Source organism: Ochotona princeps, chromosome 6 (assembly GCF_030435755.1).
Source record: "Ochotona princeps isolate mOchPri1 chromosome 6, mOchPri1.hap1, whole genome shotgun sequence".
NCBI lineage: Eukaryota > Metazoa > Chordata > Mammalia > Lagomorpha > Ochotonidae > Ochotona > Ochotona princeps.
In genome coordinates, this window is record NC_080837.1 from 12,161,274 (window position 1) to 12,181,701 (window position 20,428).

Genomic DNA, 20,428 nt, shown 5'->3' on the forward strand with positions numbered 1-20,428 from the left:
GGAAGCCCATCCGCACCAGACAGGCAGGAGAAGAGCGCAGGTGTGCAGTGGAGACGCGAGCTGCTGACCGCGGCGCCGGCTCCAACATTCCTCACACGGGTCGGCAAACCATGAAGCCATGACCTTTCCGGGCTGTGCATGTTTGTCTTCCTTTTTGAGTGGGATGCAGCTTAAGGTAGGCCAGCACAACTGCTTGCAGTTCTCCAAGTGCAGTTGTGCACAGAGTGCCCTGCAGGTGATGTTAGAGGCAGCCATTTGTGGCAGAATCACTGTCAGAGAAGTTGATTCCATAGGACATGGGTCAGGCCCAGGAATGGGCAGAAAGGGTGTTTTTGTTTTGTTTTGTTTTGTTTTTGAGTGGATAGCTAATGTGTATGGCACTAAATTCAAATGCTGTAAAAGATGCAGTGAAGGGGCCAGCACTGTGGCACAGCTGGTAAGGCTACCACTTTGTGTTGCGTTGGCATCCCATACATGTTCGAGTACTGGCTGCTCCACTTCCGATCCAGCTTCCTGCTAATGCACCTGGGAAAGCAGCAGAGGATGGTCCAAGTGCTTGGGCACCTGCATCCAATGTGACAGACCCAGAATGTTCCAGGCTGTGGATAGGCCCAGCTCTGGTTTTTGCTGTCATTTAGGGGATGAATCAGAGGATGGAAGATCCCTCTCTGTCTCCCCTCCACCTGTAACTCTTTCAAATAAATAGTCTTTTTTTTTAAAATGCAACGAAGGGTACATTTCCTACATTATTTTTAAACTAGCAGTGGTAGTATACACGCTGTTTGGTGCCCTGCTTTATTCCTTTACAATATGTCTCACAAGCCTTTATGTATCAGTACACAGAAAGTATCTTGTCCTATTTTATTTCTATGAAGGAATAACTTATACACAGAAAATGTACAATGAGGTTTTCTGCATTTTGTATCCTGGCAGCCCTGCTTCCCATCCAGCTCATTGCTTGTGGCCTGGGAAAGCAGTAGGTGACAGCCCAAAGCTTTGAGACCCTGTATCTGCGTGGGAATCCTGAAAGAAGCTCCTGGCTCCTGGCTTCAGATTGGCTCACCTCCGGCCATTGTGGTCGCTTGGGGATTGAATCAGCAAATGGAAGATCTTCCTTCTCTGTCTTTTCTCCTTTCTCTATATCTGACTTTCCAATAAAAATAAATAAGTCTTAACACACACACACACACACACACACACACACACACACACACACACCCTAACAGGGAAACCAGGATCCAAGAGCAACACCTTCTCAGCACGGTCAGACTGGGCTCTAGGCTGAGAAGGAAGCACATTTCTCTCAGTGAGATAGCAGATGCTACAGTCTCCTAGCTTTCTCCCTCCAGCACCTGGCTGAGACCGGGCGGGTCTGTAGGTCTTCAATGATGAGCTGACTAGCTGAGTATTTTCTGATGGCTCCTAGTTGCTCTCCAGGAGGATCAAAGCCAGGATGGAGGGAACTTTGGACCTTTAACCTTGGAAATTGAACTGCCAGACTTCTAGCCCAAGTTTGGCCAGACTCATCTAGGGAACAGTGTACCTCTAAATACTGAAATTAAAATGGGGAGTTGAGATGTCAAAGGGAGGGTAGTGCTGGTCCTGAAACATGTCTAGCTGATACCACAGATGCTCTTTTGCACAGCAAATGAACACGTAAAAATCCCATCAGGGACACTGACTCAGCTCCTCAGGTCATGAGGGACCCTAAAACCAGGGTCTTACAGGAGCAGTTGGGCTTCAAGGCTAAGGGAGGGCCCTTGTGGTCAGGCTGCCCCTGCTCTCAAATCATCTCTGATGACAGGCATCTCTTGAGGAATGACAGAAATCCAGTTTTCCAGATCCCTGCCGGAGGCTTAGAGCTCCAGGAGTAGGATGGGGCCTGGGAATGTGTACTTTTAACAAACTTCCAGGATGAATTTTAATCATGAGGGAACTTGGGAACATTACCAAACCATACTGAATCTGTTGCCTCGGAAAGCAGTGTGGCAACACCTATTTATTCATGCTTTTTAAAAGCACAGCCCTAGGCCCGGAGGTGTGGCCTAGCGGCTAAAGTCCTCCCCATGAACGTGCCAGGATCCCATATGGATGCCAGTTCTCTTTTTTCTTTTATTGATTACATTGCATTATGTGACACAGTTTTATAGGCACTGGGATTCTCCCCCCTCCCCAAGCTCCCCCCCATGGTGGATTCCTCCACCTTGTTGCATTACCACAGTTCAAATTCAGTTGACATTCTTTCATTGCAAACATCTACCAAGCATAAAGTCCAGCATCTTATAAGTTCAACGGTTTCTTGGGGAGACCATCTCTGGTCAGAAGGTAGAGCCGGCAGAGTATCATCCGGATCAATTAAAAGCCCCGATGTAACATCAGTAACAATTTATAACGTTATGGAATTAGTTGACATGGTATTGAGTAACCAATGTGTTAAAAGAGAGAAAAAAAAAAAGAATGCAAGTTCTGAACCACATCCTGTGACTTCTACATTGACATTTCAATTATTAGTTTATATACAACCGGGTTCTATACACCTTAAAATGGCTATAGATTACTATTCAGCTGTCTCATGTCTATTTTAGTTTTAGTATTTAGCAGTTTATAGCGTTGAAGCATGATTTTGCTGAACCTGGCTGTTTTTCGGGTAGTTTAACTCTATAACTCTAACAAGACATATGTCAACGGTTTAGGTGAACAGTTTTAGGAGGGGTGTGCAGAGAAATCTTCCATACCCCAGTGAGGAGTAACTAATCTTTGTGTACCACCCAGTGAGTTGTAAGTGCATCCCTGCTGACCGTTTCCTGTCTGTTTCTAAGCTTTCCTTGTTGTTCTCTATTCTAGTTTTTTTTTTGTTTATTTGTTTGTTTGTTTTGAGGGGTTTCTGGAGCGATCCTGATGGTCATTACGAGAGAAGGTGGGGACCCAAAGTCGGAACCAGGCAAGGACCAGAGAAAGCTCCTCTCCCTAGTCCCGAAGGAAGTTTACTGTTCTTCTGTTTCCGCGGACCGCTCAGTGCTCCTGGTTGTCATTCCGATGACCTTGGATCCTGCAAGGCAGGATTTGGGCTTCTTCCATCCCATGTGGCAGATCCAAATGGGGGTGGGGTGACCTCAGAGTTCTCGGCCTCCGAAGGTACTCCAATTCCCCGTGGTCTCCTTGGCAGTAGGGATGTAGTCCTTGGTGCTTGTACTGATAGTCCTTGGTGAGGATCTGAGAGTCTTCAGGGTTGAGATACAAGCCTCTTCCTGATGGACGCCGGTTCTAATCCCGGCAGCTCCACTTCCCATCCACCTCCCTGCTTGTGGCCTTGGGAGAGCAGTTGAGGACAGCCCAAAGCCTTGGGTTCCTGCACCCATGTGGGAGACCTGGAGGAGGTTCCTGGCTCCTGGCTTCGGATTGGCACAGCACCAGCTTGTTGCAGTCACTTGGGGAATGACTCATCGGACAGAAAATCTTCCTCTCTGTCTCTCCTCCTCTATGTTTATCTGACTTTCCAATAAAAAAACATAATAAATAAATCTTAAAAAAAAAACACAGCCCTGTTTTCACTTTGGCAGCATATGAACTAAAAGAAGCACAGCCCTGGGCCAGTGCGGAGGCCTAGTGGCTAAATCCTGGCCTTGCAACTGCTGGGATCCTATGTAGGCACTGGTCCATGTCTTGGCTGTTCCACATCCCATGCAGCTCCCTGCTTGTGGCCTGGGAAAGCAGCAGAGGATGGCTCAAAGTCTTGGCACCCTGCACCCATGTGGGAGACCTGGAAGAAATTCCTGGCTTCAGACCAGCCCAGCTCTGGCCATTGAGGTCATCTGGGGAGTGAACCAGTGGATGGAAGATCTTTGTCGCTCCTTCTCTGAGAATCTGCCTTTCCAAGAAAATAAATAAATCTTTAAAAAAAGAAGAAAAAGCGTAGTCTTTTTGGCTAGGATTCCACTTTAGAGGACCTCCTACTGCAGGTGTACTTGTACATGTGTGCAAAGATGTATGTGCAAGAGAGTTCACTGCAGTGCTGTTGGCAGCAGCACAGGATCGAAAACTATCTACATCTCCTTCTGAGTGAAATGACCCGTCACTGCTGTGGACAGGGAGGACACAGAGTCCCATGCGGAGGTGTGCTGTGGCGCCAGTTTCCTGAGGGACAAGAACAAGAGGCAGACAGTGGGGATGGCACCATCTCCTGAGTGGGCTCGGGTGCCAGAGCCATGAGACATGCCTACACATCTGACAGAATGCTTGCTGGGGAGAAATATGGGCTTAGCATGGGACAGAATTTGGTACTGTTGAAATTATTATTATTTTTACTATGTTGCCTACATTACTTTTTTTTTTTTTTATTGGAAAGGCGGATATACAAAGAGGAGGAGAGACAGAGAGAAGATCTTCTGTCCGATGATTCACTCCCCAAGCGGCCGCCAACAGCTGGTGCTGAACCAATCCGAAGCCAGGAGCCAGGAGCTAGGAGCTCTTCCGAGCCTCCCATGCAGGTGCAGGGTCCCAAGGCTTTGGGCCGTCCTCGACTGCTTTCCCAGGCCATAGGCAGGGAGCTGGATGGGAAGTGGGGCTGCCGGGATTAGAACTGGCGTCCATATGGGATCCTGGCACGTGCAAAGTGAGGACTTTAATCACTATGCTATTGTGCCGGGTCCACCTACATTACTTCTTAAAATTTTTATTTATTTATTTATTTTTCATGATATAGTTCCATAGGCTCAGGGTATTCCCCTTTCCCCCTTTAAATTCCTCTCCTTTCAACTGTTTTCCCTGTATTTATTATAATAGCATTGTTCTCCAGCAACAGTCAGAAGTCCATCATTCTGATATTTATATTATATAAATATAAACAATGGTAGAAAGTACTTTTCCAATCAAAATCTAGATAGTTACAAAAAATTAGCAAAAACAAACAATATATATATATTAGGCCAGTTTTGACTAGCCTAAAGATGTCCAACATACCATTTGTGCTGGAGCAGTGGTTTGTGCTGGGGACACTGTTCCTTGCATAACATGACAGGGCTGCTGCGATGCCTCAACTGGCTAATCCCTCTGCCTGCAAGTGAAGGCATCCCATAGGGGTGTCTGAGCTGCTCCACTTTCAATCCAGTTCCCTGCTTATAGCCTGGGAAATCAGCAGAGGACGGCCCAAAGCCTCAGAATCCTGCACCTGCATGGGAGACCTGGAAGAAGCTCCTGGCTCCAGGCTTTGAATTGGCTCAACTCTGGCCATTGTGGCCATTAGGAGGAGTGAACCAATGGACGGAAGATCTCTATGTCTCTTCCTCTCCCTCTGTAAATTTCACCTTTCAAGCAAAATAAATAAACCCTTACAAAGAAAAGCACACAACAAAACTCAGATTTACTACACTACTGAGGGGCAATAACAGCTAATTGTGCAGGCACGCTGGGAGCCTCAGTTTAATTAAATCTAAACACATGTGATCTGGATACAAGGCCAGTCCTGCCAGAGCTCTCCAGGTCAGGCTAAGGGCAAAGACTTCCTTCTGTTTATCCAGTTCCAGGACCAGCCTTTGGGGAGGAGCCCTGGCACCTGATGTCAGTAGCCAAACACTCCCAGGGACTGGGGCCCCTCCCTGGTATGCTCTACCTAAGTAAGATCTATGGTAATCTGTTTTTCAATACTAGGAGGATTTTAATGAGGTTCCATGTGCTTAATCCTTACGGGATTAGCACCAGTAATAAGATTAGGTATCTAATCTTGCTGCAGCCTTTTAAAGAGAAGATGAAATATGAGAAAGTAGCTTGGTCTTAGCAAGATGAACACTACGGGCCATTTAGAGAGATGACTGGCTGAGGATAGGAAGGCCCACGCCTTCTTCCTGTGGTGTCTGCTCTATAGGAGAAAAAGGCTACCTGAAAAGCGACTATTCCAAAAGCCATTTCCCCCAAACAACATTAGCAACTAAGCAGGCTAAAATACAGGGGTCCAGATTCATAGTGTTCTTTGTGGATGGAGACTGAGTCATGTGCCTGGTACATGGTGGGTGTGTCCCGAAACATAGGTGGATAAGAAGAGGTCTGAATCATGTGGGATGAATGCACACAATACAGGCCAGTGTGACCATGCAGGGGCAGGAAGCTTTCCCATTAAGTTTAGTCCAAGAAAAAGATATGGTCAGGCTAACAACACGGCTTGCAGGCAGGTGGGCGGTTGGAAGCCTCACAGGCTGTCATTTAGAGGAAAAGCATGTGAGCTGTTTCTTAAGCCAAGGGGAAATTATGCAAAGCTGACTCACACAGGAAGAAACAAAGTGAGAGCCCCTCTTCGCCCATCAAGGTTGTTGGCTACGTCCTTATTTCTGAACCAAGGATTTTCACAAATGAGTGTTTTTGGTTGTGCTTGTGCAGGCAGACGAGTCTGAAATTGCCCTCTTTTGGTCGAATGTTCCAATCTTCAGCTCTCCTCCTGAGATGCCGGACCTCCCACTGCTCCTCGGTGGTTCCCCTCTGGATGTGACTCCAGGCCTTCTCCGAAGCTCCTGGCTAGACTCAGCAGGTGACCTGAGTTAGATGCTTGAGCTTCTGAAACTTCACACCTTCACTCTCAGGTTCTCTTCCTTCCTTCCTCTCTTCTTCCCTTCCCAGTAAGCTCTTTCTGCCATTATCAGACTCAACTGTTTGATGCAAAGGCAACACTATTCACAGCTGTGGATCTGGAATCATGAGCTCCATCCAAACTGAGCTGGCACCGGTGAAGCTGGTAGCTATGAAAACTTCGGAGAAACATCTAGGCTCGTGATCCTACTAAATGTATGAAGGTAGACTGAGCAGTAAATAGAAAACAGAAGTGCCTTACAAACCATCTACAAACAACCCCTTATGGTGAGAAAGTTTGGGTCACGGGTGGTCTCTACCTCGTGCAATAGCTTATGTGGCCATGTGAAGAGCCTTTACAGAAATGCACAGAAAAATGTGATTATAGAAAAACTATGCATGGATTTAAACAATTATTTGCACCTAAATGAACATTTTTTTAGAGATTCATTTATTTGAAAGACAGAGTTGCACAGAGAGAGGGAGAGACAGATATTCAGCTGCTGATTCACTTTCCAGTCCTGCAATAGCCAGGGCTGAACCAGGCTGGAGCCAGTAGCCAAGAGTTTCCTCTGTGTCTCCCTCACGGGGGTGGGGGTGAGGGTGGGGGTCAGAGGCTCAAGCAGCTGGGCCATCTTCTAATTTCCCAGTCAGTTCCTTCAGTAAGGAGCTAGGCTGGAACTGGAGCAGTGGGGATGCCGCTGCTGCAGGTGGCAGCTTAACTGACCACATCACAACACAAGCTCTCTAAAGAAACTTTTAACTCCATGTTTTCATGAACTTTTGAAGTATTCTTGTGCATCCCAGATTGTCTGGGATTGGGGATGTTACTTATTTGTTTTTTAAGTCAAGGTACTGTTGCCTTCCCCTGATGCGGTCACCCCAACTCAGAGTCTCCTTTCTCTTTAAGACTGAAATGATGTTCTCTGAAATGCAAGGCGAAGATTTCTGGTCTTATCTAAGGCTCCAAAAGCTAGCTGTTTTTAAAAAATCTCTGCACTACACTTGGTTAGGCACTTAAGGAGCTCTTCTTGCAAACACTAGAACACAATGTTAGATTTCAGCTACTTCCTCTGAGCTTGATGTCTAATGTCAAGTGTTTTGAAATAAGGGAAGGGCCTATTTCCTTCACTGTTTACATGTGCAGGAAAAAGCAATTTAAACCTTGTGAGACCGTTTTCAAAGCTCAAATGCCCTAGTTTGGTGCTTCAGTCTGAGATGGGTGTTAAGTTCTAATGAGGCTCATGATCCTAAGGGAGCATGAGGACCAAAGTCAGGTGATACTTAAGCAAATATTTTATGTATCCATTTCTTTGAGAGGCAGAGGGAGAGAGATTTTTTAACCATTGGTTTACTCCCCGAATGGCCACAACGAGCATGGCTGGATCAGGCTGAAGCTAGGAGGCAGAAACTCTATCCAGGTTTCCTATGTGCGTAGCAGGGACCCAAACATGTGGGTCACCTGCCGCTGTATTCCCAGACACACTGGCAAGCAGCTGGATTGGAAATGGAGCAGCCAAGACTCAAATCGGTGCTACAGTCTGGGATCTGGCATCCCAAGAGGCAGCCTAACCCACCACAATGTTGGCTCTTGTTCTTTTCATTAAAAAAAAAAAAAAAATTCAGGGACTAGCGCTACGGTGTAAAGGTGACCTTGCAGTGCCGATACTCCATCTGGGCGCCAGTTTGCATCCTAGCTGTCCCACTTCTGATCAAGCCCCCTGTTAATGTACCTAGGAAAGCAGTGGGAGATGGTCCAGTGTTTGGTCTCCTGCTTATCCACATGTTGCAGCCCTTGGGGAGTGAGCCAACAGATGCAAAGTTCTTTTTGTTTCTCTAACTCTGCCTTTCAAATAAATAAGTAAAAAAAAAAAAAAATCCAAAATGTTTTCTCTCTTTGAATCATGATCAGACTCGCAGGACTTTTTGTTATCTGGCTCTGAAATTTCTGCTCATAAAACTTTATAATGGGAAGATAGGTTCTGAAGGCTGGAATAAAAACAGGTTGGAAAATTTTGGTTTTCAGTTCATTTCTGAACGGGTGGACTGGATCCAGCTTTCCTTTGTCCTGACCATGAACACCGGGCCAGAGGGACTGGACACCAGAACAAAGACAGATAATGAGTAGATGCTTCTGGAATTTGCTAATCCCCTATAGCATCGTTGACAGAAACACACTGTAAACGTCTGGTCTAGAAAATCAAGGAGGTCAATAGGCTAAGCCAACATGTCTGGCGCTGCTGTGTTCCACGGAAGATTAGGCTCTTCATAATCAACACACTTCCAAGCTTTCTTCAGGACCTCTACGTGATCTATTATTTCCAGGTGTCATTTATTAATCTCATTCATATGATGGATGGGATTGGGGGAGTGCTGGGTGTGATTCAGTACAGTACCCTATTTCCATAAGAAATTGGAAAGACAATTTGGTGACTTTTACCTTTGTTGGGGCCAGCAGTCATTCCAATATATATACCAGAGCAGCTAACGTCCCTTAATTTAATTTACTACAAATAGAAATATTTAGTATTTTTTTAGTTTAAAAAATTCCATGGAGCCAGTACTTTGGTGTAGTAGGTAAAGCTGCTGCCTGCAAGGCCAGGATCGCTTATGAGTGCCAGTTCATGTCCCGTCTGTTCCACTTGCAATCCAGGTTCCTGCTAATGGCCGGCTAATGCAGTGGAACATGGCTCAAGTGTTTCGACCCCTGTACCCACGTGGGAGACAAAGAAGAAGCTCCTGGCTCCTGGATGTTGGCCTGATGCAGACCTAGCTGCTGTGGTCACCTGGGTAGCAAACCAGTAGATGGAAGATCTCGCTTTCTTTCTGTAATTCTGCCTTTTTTCTTTCATGTTTTTAAAATTTAACTTTTTATTATTTTAATTTATTTATATGAAAGGCTTTTTTGCAGGTTTCTCACATGGGTAGCAGGGTTGGGTCATCTTCAGCTACTTTTCTCCGGTCATCAGTAGGAAGCTGGATCAGAAGTGGAGCAACAGAGATCTGAACGTTCACCTACAATGCCATGATGTTGGCCCCTGACTTTCAGATAAATAAATAACTAAATCCATGACCTGCATATTAAGATAAGTAGTGAAGAATTCCTTTTTACGAATGAAACTAATTTTTGGAACAAACATAGTGCATGCAGCAGATACTACGTAAGAACATTTTGCCAGTACTGGTTTTAAGAGCTGACTCTAAATACAGAAGCCAGAGGCTGTGAGCTCGAGTTATGTGACCCAACCAAATTTGGCCAGGAGGCAAATAATGAAGGTGCTATAGTTGAATGGCAAGCCCCACATCCTTTAAAATAACCACCAGGGTCTGATCGTCCTGTAAACAGAAGCATACCTTGCATTGAGCTCAGAAAAGAATGAATCTTCTTATGCTCAACAAAAACAAGTTCTCAAATCGGTCCTTGCACAGCACAAGACAGTCATCTGTACAAGGCTGATGTAGGGCAGAGTTGTTGGCTGTTGAAGTAAACTTTAGTCATTTCTCTCTAAGTTGGCTCAAGGAAAACGCAAAGTTAGAGAGAAGGACAAATAAAGACAATAATCAGTGTCATGTTCTTGTGTTCACTGGACAGTATGCTACACAATTTTGTATTATTGCCAGTTTTCTCAATAGCCGTATCCTGCCCTTATCCTGGTCTCCAAAGCACTGGGTATTCCTGAATCAGCCTTTTCCGAGAAGATCTAAGTGATAAACCAGATGCAAGAGGTTAACAAGAGGATAGTCTGGCAATACAACAGATCTGCAGGTGAGCATTTGGCACATGGTTTAAGGCATTGAGTAGGATCCCCATGTCCCATAATGGGTTGTCTGGCTTCAAAGCTTGGTTCTGTGTCTGATTCTAACTTCCTGCTGACATGCAACTGGGGAGGTAGTAGATGATTGCTCAAGCAGTTGGGTCCCTGCCATCCATGTGGGAGACCTAAATGGAGTTGTTCAAGGCTGCTGGCTTTATTTAGCCTGGTCTTTGCATGGCCCCAGTTAATGCAGGCATATGGGAAATGAATCCGTGGACACAAGATTTGGTTGCTGTGTGAGAGCTGTGTCTAGGAGTGGACCAGGTATGGCTGGGTTGTAGCACCCAACAGTAAGAACTGGAATGGGTGTCGACTGGTTGGGCAAGGCCACTGTTCCTGCCAGGACAGGAGGTAGACTAGCCAGTATGGGCCAAGGACCAACCCACAATATGCAAGATCTGCCACTGAGAGGAGGCCTGATAGAGGTGCTTGGGGAACTCCTCTGTCAGGACGCAGTCCCTGCAGTTGAGTACTAAGAACCAAGGCTGGGAGCAGCCCAGACTAGGCCAGGTTGTGGTACCTGCTGGCATACATTTGGGTCAGGTCAAGGGCTGGACCAGGTTGGGCCAGTTCATAACATAGCTAGCAGATGTTAGAACCAGGATGTGGTGCAGGACAGGCTGAGTCGGGCCACAAAACCAGCCAGTTTACATTAGGGCTAGAACTGTAGGCAGACGAGGCTGGGTTAGGCTACAGCACCTGCTGGCAAAAGCCAAGGATAGACGGCCCATGCTAAACTGGGTTGCAGCACCCACCAGCACACATGAAACCAGCGGGGGTGGGGGATAGCAGGGAAGAGTGTGCAGCAGTGTGAGCCCAGTACAAGTGAAGAGGGGGCTCCCATGCTGGGCCACTGCTCCCATTGGTGAGTGTAAGAACTGAGACTGGAGGTGGACCAGGCTGGGCAGGGCTATGACACCTACTGGCCTATATGTGAACTGAGTTGGGGGAAAGCCAGGCTGGGCTGACCAATTTTATTGGTGCATGCACAAGCCAAAGTGCAGGCTGGTTGGGCTTTGTTGCAGCACCAGCTGGCAAGTACTGTGACCAGGGGCAAGTCCTGTCAAGCTAGACTGCAGAACCTCTTGGAAAGTGCAAATTCCAGGACTGGGAGTGGGCCCAGCAGGGAAACTGTGGGTACCTCTCTGATGGGCAGCAACTCCCACTGGTGAGCATGAGATCCAGGGCTGAGGACAGGACTGGCTAGACAGGTGGTGGCACTTGCCAGCATGAGTGTGGCCTGGATATTGGGGTCAGTTGGGTTGTGCTAGGCTTCAATGTCCATTAATGTGCATGAGAGCTGAATGGGATGTGGGATAGACTGGACCAGTCTGCTGTCACCCTTCCCATGTCCCAACCAGATGTGAGCTATTCTTCACACAGTGGGAGTTTCCTGAGGCATCCCTGTGTTCTTATCATAGGATCCTAGGAATGTCTAGAAGATACTAATGAACAAAAGAACTCAGACCGAACCTATCAAGCCCATATCTGTGGCTCAAAGAGGCTTCTGGCTGACCTTTTGCTTTAAATCTATAATGTATCTGCTAACAAACTATTTCCTTCCTCCTTAGCTGGCTCAGCAGGATGCAGTCTTCTCCACAGAGAGGCCATGTCCTCTAGCTTGGGGCATGTCCTGTAGGACTAGACAGCTGGACAGCCTGGGTTTGAAATGGGCTCGCACACTCATCAGCTTGAGATCTTAGAAAAAGTCACTCAACCTTGGGCCTCAGTTTTCTCATCTGTAACAGTGGGGCGAGTGATTTAAACATATCATATAAGATATTCCTAACGGAAAGGACATGATAAGAGAAGTGGTGTTGAGCTGGGATTAATCACAAGGTTTGGATGTTGGCTCTGCTACTTACCAATCATGATCAAGGTAAGGTACAAGACAAGGTCCTTACTTTCCCTAAGCCTGTGAAGTGGGGATACTAATTAACACCTACCTCTAAGGTAGTGAGGATTAGTGAGGTACACACAAAACCCAGCACATTCCTGGAACTCATTAGTGTTAGATAAGTGGTAACTGCTGTCACAAGGATTTTCCTTCATGAATTTATCTTTTAACGCAGGACAAGGGATTCTAAGTTGCAAAAATGCATAATTATTCATTTAGGAAATTCTTCTGGGCGAGAGAGATCTGTTTTCAATCATCCTTAATCACATCAGCAAAGATGTCCAGTAACAAGGGATTGGTGCTCATGTGATTTGGAACAGGGTTATTTGATAAAGGAGAAAAGATCTTTTATAATTCTCCCAGAAACAGAGACCGAAGGGTGTGATTACAGGAAGAATACAGGGCTTCATGTCAATGCTGCTTTTAGTTTTCCTTCTGGTCAAGATCAATTTCAAAAGCCAAAAGGGTATTTACAGTGACTTGAATGCCTGCCTTCTGCTCAGGAAAGACGCATTTTGCACAGGGAGTATTCACAGAACCACAAGGCACACCATTTGGGACATGATAGTTTGTAAAATGTCATCTCATATTCACAAGCTGCCACTTTGCATCTGTCACCTGGGTCCCCATTCAGTCACACAGTGAGCACTTCCTGTGGGTTGGGAAGGCCTCTCCTTGGAGTCCTGGGAAGGGAGAACACCAACACCACCTGCTCTCATACAGCGGGCTTTTGGGATGCAGAGATAGAAAATTAACGTGTAAACAAATGCATAATTTCACAGATTGTTCACTAATTTCAAATCACAAGTGCCTGGAAGAATGTAAAGAGGAGCAGGAGGTAGAGACACAAGGGACTGGGGGCTAGCAAAAGGTGGGACCATATCGGGCTGGGGAGAACGTCAAGGACAGGCTTTGAGAGGGTAACCCCTTATCTGAGATCCAAACTTGACAAGAAATCAAGTCAGATCACAGAAAAGCCTTCCAAATCAAAAGCCTGAGGTTAGCAGGCCCTGAATTGCCCTGGAATCTGAAGTTGACTGGGGGCGAAGGCCTGGTGCACATGTGCTCAGAGTAGGACCAGGAAGCCTGACTAATGAATGGGCTGTGGGAATGTTCTGAGGACTCAGTCGCCCCCAATGGAAGAGGCTGACTTGGTCACCGGCCTAGTAAAAGTGAAGAGAGGGAGTTACGTAAGAGGCATAGAAACCTACTGGCCAATTGTAAAATATGGATCTGATTTTGACCTTGAATTGAATAAACTGTATTTACAAAAAGCATGAGAGAAGGCAGTCGGGGAAGACTCTTAAGGAATACTGTCCGGTGTTTTGGCTGTGGGTGACAGCCTAGTACTTCTGGCTGAATGTGTTTTCCCACCAAAATTCACAGGTTAAAGAGTTAACCCCCAGAATGCACCTGTAGTCAGAGAGGGTTAATTAGGAGGGTTAATTAAGTTACAAGGTGGGTCCTGATCCAGTGTGACTGGTGTCCTTATGAGAGGAGATGAGGGCAGGGATACAGACGCAGACACAGGTGCAGAGGGATGACCACACTTGGAACACACAGAAAGGAAGCGGTTCTCACAAGCCAAGGGGAGGCCCCAGAAGAAAGCAGACCTGTTGGTACCCTGACCTTTGCTTTCTGGTCTCCATAACTGTGAAAAGATAAATCTGTGTTGTATAAGCCACTCTGATTTGGTATTTCCTTATGGTCCTAACAAAATAAAGCCATTTACAAAGATTGCTGCATTTTACACATAGACACATTGAAACAGCAAGAGATAAAGGACAGGCTGTGTGGGACCTTCTTGAAATTATCTTTGAGAGGATGTAGGAAGGAGGTGACTCAGAGATGAAACAAGATTGGCCAGGAGTTGAATAATTGTAGAGCTTGGGAGATATATACACTAGGGTTTATGCTGTTATCATTCTACTCTCCCTTCTGCATTTTTACCCAGAAAAAATATGCCAAAATCAAACAGGAATCAGGGCATAAAACCTTTCTCTGTGGCTGTGAAAAGGCCTATGTATGTGCTATGTTCCTTAAGAACTGGGCTCCAGTAACAGTGTCTTATAAAATCTCTGGCAGACCCAGCATGGTAGCCTAGCAGCTGAAGTCCTCATTTTGCACACGCCGGGATCCTGGTTCGTATCCTGGCAGCCCCACTCCCCATCCAGCTCCCTGTTTGTGGCCTGGGAAAGCAGTCAAGGACTTGGGACCCTACACCCAGTGGGAGGCCCAGAGGAGGCTCCTGGCTTCAGATCGGCTCAGCTCCAGCTATTGTGGCTGCTTAGGGAGTGAATCAACAGACAGAAAATCCTCTGCTGTGAATATCTGACTTTGCAATAAAAAATAAATAAATCTTAAAAAAAAAATCTTGGGCCCAGCGGCGTGGCCTAGCGGCTAAAGTCCTCACCTTGAACGCCCCGGGATCCCATATGGGCATCGGTTCTAATCCCGGAAGCTCCACTTCCCATCCAGCTCCCTGCTTGTGGCCTGGGAAAGCAGTCGAGGATGGCCCAATGCCTTGGGACACTGCACCCGCGTGGGAGACCCGGAAGAGGTTCCTGGTTCCCGGCATCGGGTCGGCAGGCACCAGCCCGTTGCAGCTCACTTGGGGAATGAATCATCGGATGGAAGATCTTCCTCTCTATCTCTCCTCCTCTCTATATCTGACTTTGTAATAAAATAAATAAATCTTTAAAAAAAAAAAGGACTAAAAAAAATCTTAAAAAAAAAAAAGCTCTGGAGCGGGGTGGGAGGATCTACACAAAGAGAACTAGAAGTTTGTTACAAAGGAAGACTTGGAGGATAAAAGTAAACACTATGCAAATAAGAAGATTTTTCCAAGTTACTTTATAAATTAAAACTTCCACTCAAAAACTAGGATAAATTATGCTTGTGCTCATCAGCATCTACTCTCTCTCCTTGGAAGGACCGATTTCCTCCATCCCCCTGAAGTCAGGTGTGCTCGCGTAGTGTTCTTTGGTTAACACACTGTGACCACGAGTGGCCTCTATTATTTCTGGGCAGAAACTTCAAGAGCCACAATCTTTCCACTTTTAAGGGCTGCTCATTATTGCTGCAGCTGGTGGCTAGTCCATGAGCTATGGTCCTGGAGGTAGGATGGTAAGAACGGGTTAGAACCCCCAGCTATGCAGTGTGAGACACACACAAATCTTTGCTTACAAACCACTGAAATTAGCAAATTGTTCCTTCCAACAGCATAACTTAGTCCATCCTGTTGGTCAAGAAATCCAGCAAACAACTTGACCCAATAATTTTAAAGTTGAACTGCAAGAAATAAATAGGCAGATGTGAGTACACTCTGAAGTAGCAGAGTTGAAGCTAATACTGTCAGACATCAGGCCACACCACAAAGCAGCAATAATGAAAAATGAGTAACAATAGTGGGCATACAAATAAAAGTTAAGGGGCCCACATAGTGGCTTATCAGACTAATCCTCTAACTGCAGAGCTGGCACTCATATGAGCTGGCATCCAAATGGGCATCAGTTCCAGTCCTGGCTGCTTCACTTCCCATTGAGCTCCCTTGCTAATGGCCCGGGAAAGCAGCGGAGACTGGCTCAAAGTGTTGGGCCTCTGCACTTACATGGGTGACCCAGAAGAAGCTCCTGACTCCTAGCTTTGGACTGGCCCAGTTTTGGCTGTTACAGCTATTTGGAGAGAGAAAAAAAAATTGAAATCCATGTGTATGTTTTTCAAACATTTGAAGATTCCTTGTATTAGGCCACTTTTGCTAAGGACTGCTCCATAGCCACTAGTCATAGGAGACATTTATTAAAAATACAGCATTTTAAAGTTACATCAATAGCATAAAATAAATAAATCTGAAAAAAAAGTCAACAAATACCTTTGTAGTGCAGTAAAGAAACCTTAACAATAAATGTCTAATACATGAATTTAGAAACCATTAACTGTGATGAAGGTTTTTCAGTTCTAGCATGCTAAGTATTGGGCTGCCTCAGTTAACAGTCAAAAACAAACAAACATGGGCTTTGCTCTAATGTATGACAGTACTTCAAAACTTTATGGAAAAAGGGAATTAAAGTTAAACTCGGGGGCAGGTGCTTGGCTTAGTAGCTGAGATGCCAATTAGGCATATGCCTAATGTGAGTGCTGGGTTCTAGACCTGCCTCTGGCTCTTGATTCCAGCTTCCTGCTAAAGCAGATTCTGGGAGACGGTAGTGATAGCTCAGTGGTTGGGTGCCTGTTACCCATGTGAGACCTGGATTGGGTTCCTGGCTCCTGGTTTCAGGCCTGGCCTGGCTGCTGTGGACATGTAGAATGAACTGGTGACTCGGATCTCTCTCTAAAATATATATATATATATATATATATATATTTTTTTTTTTTTTTTTTTTTTTTTTTTAAAAGGTGTCATTTTGGGGCTGTCACCATGGCTCAACACCACCTTCAAGTGCTGGCATCCCATTAGGGTGCTGCTTTGTGTTTGAGCGGCTCCACTTCACACCCAGCTGTCTCCTTATAGCCTGGGAAAGCAGTAGAAGATAGCCAAGTCCTTGGGACCCTGCACTTGTGTGGGAAACCTGGAAGAAGCTTCTGGCTCCTGACTTCAGATTGGCTCAGCTCCAGCCATTGTGGGCCATTAGGGGAGTGAATCAGTGGAAGAAAAAAATCTTTCCCTTTCTGTCTCTCCTTCTCTCTGCATATCTGCCTTTCCAATAAAAAAATCTTCTTCTTCTTTTTCTGCTTTTTTTTTTTTTTTTAAAGCTATCAGGCCCAGCATGATGAGTCTGTGGCTAAATCCTTGCCTTGTATGAGCTGGGATTCCATATGGATGCCAGTTCATGTCCCAGCTGCTCCACTTTCCATCCAGCTCCCTGCTTCCCTGCTTGCGGCCTGGGAAAGCAGATGAGGATGACTCAGGGCCTTGGGACCCTGGACCCACGTGGGAGATTCAGAAGAAGCTCCTGGCTTCAGATCAGTTCAGCTCTGGCTGTTATGGCTACTTGGGGAGTGAACCAGCAGATGGAAGATCTTTCTGTCTCTCCTTCTCTCTGTAAATGTGGTCTACCCTTCCAATAAAAATAAATAAACTTCTTTAAAAAGTTATAAAAGAAAAGATGTTTATTTTGGTACATAAAAATTTGAAATCCATGTGTATGTTTTTCAAACATTTGAAGATTCCTTGTATTAGGCCACTTTTGCTAAGGACTGCTCCATAGCCACTAGTCACAGGAGACATTTATTAAAAATACAGCATTTTAAAATTACATCAATAACAGCTAAGGAAATGCACTTTCTTTCTCTAGCTTTTTACCAATACCATAGATATTTTATTTTTTTTTTAAGACTTCAACAAAGCATTTGGACTTTCCTCTTTGTTAAGGCTTTATCTTCTATTTGTTTGGCTTTATTCTTCAACAATTCAAACACTACAGATGCACAAAAATGAAACAAAATACAACCTAGTAGTCTAGTGTGAAACATTACTTGTCTTTTTCAAGCTCAGCTTTTTGAAACTACTGAGGAAACAAACAAATTATATAAAATAAAAGGAAACAAATTACTTTTTAAAACTAGGGGACTGACAGCTTTCCTAGACACACCAGTCTCACCCGCATGGCTTTGCTCTCTCAGCTCAGAGTCAGCTCATGTGCCCTTCCAGGCCACCAGGTAGGTGGTGTGTGGAGTGCCCTCTGTGTGGAGTACCCTCCCTTCAGCTCACCTTCTGCTTACCAGCTCCAAGCCAGGCTCACTCTGAGCACCGGGCCTTTCCCAGGAGGATCTTGCCCTTGGCACAGTAGTCTCCACAACTACCACCCCCTTCTATGGCGTACCCCACACACCCCTCCATGCTTGTCCACAGGGTGCTGTGACTGCTTACCCACAGTTTTGTCTCCCCCTGCAGAACATGTCTTATCTGTCTGGGTCATGCAGAGTGTGGCTAATCTCTCACCAACACGAACACACCTTCAAGAACTTGATAGCAATAAATCAACACCTAACACATGCTGATTGTTCTAGACAGTGAACACTTAACTGCTTAACATGCCCACATCTAACTGTAGCCCTCACTACTGTAGTGCAAGAATCTGGAATGAATGGGAATGAAGCACAGCTTCATAGCCAGTTGATGGCAGGACTGGGGTATGGCACATAGGGCCTGCCTCCTGGCCGGGGGTCCCCTGGAGCACTTTCCATGCATCAAGCTGCTAAACCTCTGCTTCTTTGATTCCTGGATTCTTCAGACAAGGCCTCCCTGTTGTAGCCCATAGCACCAGGTGGGGGGAGCTGGAGGCCCTGGGCCCCACATATGCAGGGACTTTACCGGCTTGGAGGTGATTCTGGAGAGTGCGGCAACCGTATCCAGGACCCTAGGTCAACTCTTTCACTTACTGGTTCTAGGCCCTTGCTCTTAGCTCTCTGCATCACAGATTTCTTTTTTTAATCAGAATTTTATCGTTTCATGGGATGCTGTCGAGATCAAAGAGAAGCTGTCTATGTGAGATTGCAGCACTGCAGTTGGCACACAGTAGGTGCTCTTGCTGGCACTCCTGATCCTGTGGGCACACTGTACTGTTTGATGGTACTCTCCAGTGACTGCCCAGGCTGCCAGCCAGATCATGCCTTCTTAACCTCTGCTTGTAAAGATGGACCTTTAATACCCAAGGACAGGACTTTATAATTGCTTCTTACTTTTTTATTCATGTTAGATTTTGCCTGTTTCTGCTTTTGGGGTTCAATTTTGTCTGCCACACACTCACCATTCCCCCTATGCCTATAATCATCTATAAATCTATATATTTATTTACCTACGTCTTCAATCCACTGACCAAACTGTTGAACAGAACAGTCTGTGAAATGGGTCTTAAGGTATGTGAGCATAAAATAGGAAACAGACTCCGAGTACCTAGTGCTGTATGGCACGAAGTGAAGCAGGGCAAAGCAGGGCTCACTAACCCATGCCCTTCAGACCAGACTACATCCATCTCCACCTCCAAATCCATCAAAAGCAAGCAGCGTCCAGACTGCAAAAGACCCATAATACAGTGCTAGGGACACCCCCAACCTGCATGTTTGCTCAGAATAGCCCAATGTGACCCATATGTACTCTTGCTATGATACTGGCAGTGAGCAACACTGCCATTTTGAGCAAATGTTGTGTGAAAACACACAACGAAACAAAAAACCCCATGCCTATGCAGAACGCTGAGCCGGTACTGCAGGCTGGATCCAGATCACAATGCTGTGTGCAGAAGAAACTGTCATACCGCTTCAACTCCATTAAGAGCACCTCTTTGGCTCCAGCTGGGGACCAGTCGATGGAAACTCTTCCTGCCCCGCTGCATCCCTTGTGTTGCAGCAGGAAGCCCCAGTAAGCTCTGTGTGGCCCACTGACCTCTTCTCAGTTTCTACTTGTAAACGAGCTGAAGAACTTCAGGTCAGTAACAGAAGCACAAAACACATGCTCATTTCCCTCCCTATGATCTTCGCTTATTTGCACTTGCAGACAGCGCCCTCCCACATTACTAGTAATAGTGTAAACTCGAATGAATTTGCTTGAGGACAATCTGTACAAATATGCAACAGAAATATTGACTCTGGGGCCAGCACGGTGGCACCAGTTTGTGTCCTGGATGCCCTTACTTCTAACCGACCTCCCTGCTAAAGTGTCAGGGAGAACAGTATAAGATGACCCATGTGCTTGGCCCCCTACACCTACATGGGAGACCCAGGAGAAGCTCCTGGTTCCTGTTTTCAACCCAGCACAGCCTTGGCTTATTGTGGCCAATTGGGGAGTGAACCAGCAAATGAACGAATTCTCCATAATTCTGGTTTTAAATAAATAAATAAGTAAATGAATGAATGTTTTAAAAAAATATTGACTCTGTAATTCTACTGGAAATTTACCACAAAGAAGTCATTAAAGGGGAGAAGGAAAATTTTCTATACAGAAGATAATTATAGAATCATTATTTAAAATGCTGAAAACTAAATAACCCAATGTCCTACACAGCGGATAGGTTAAATGAACTATAATAGAGTAGTAATAGCAATGTGGCTCCTGAAAGGAAGAAATATAATGAGTGAAATTTTATGTTACTATAAATAAGTCACCATAGATACACTGTGAGTGCAACTAAATAAAAACTATGCACACATTGATAAAGAATGG

The 20,428-nt window shown here is 45.6% G+C and overlaps 1 protein-coding gene across 1 annotated transcript in view; it reads right to left on the reverse strand.

The window, feature by feature from the left end:
* ABHD2 (abhydrolase domain containing 2, acylglycerol lipase) overlaps window positions 1-20,428 on the reverse strand; it is a 101,850-nt gene that overhangs the window by 14,616 nt on the left and 66,806 nt on the right. The gene's annotated exons all lie outside the window — the stretch shown is intronic.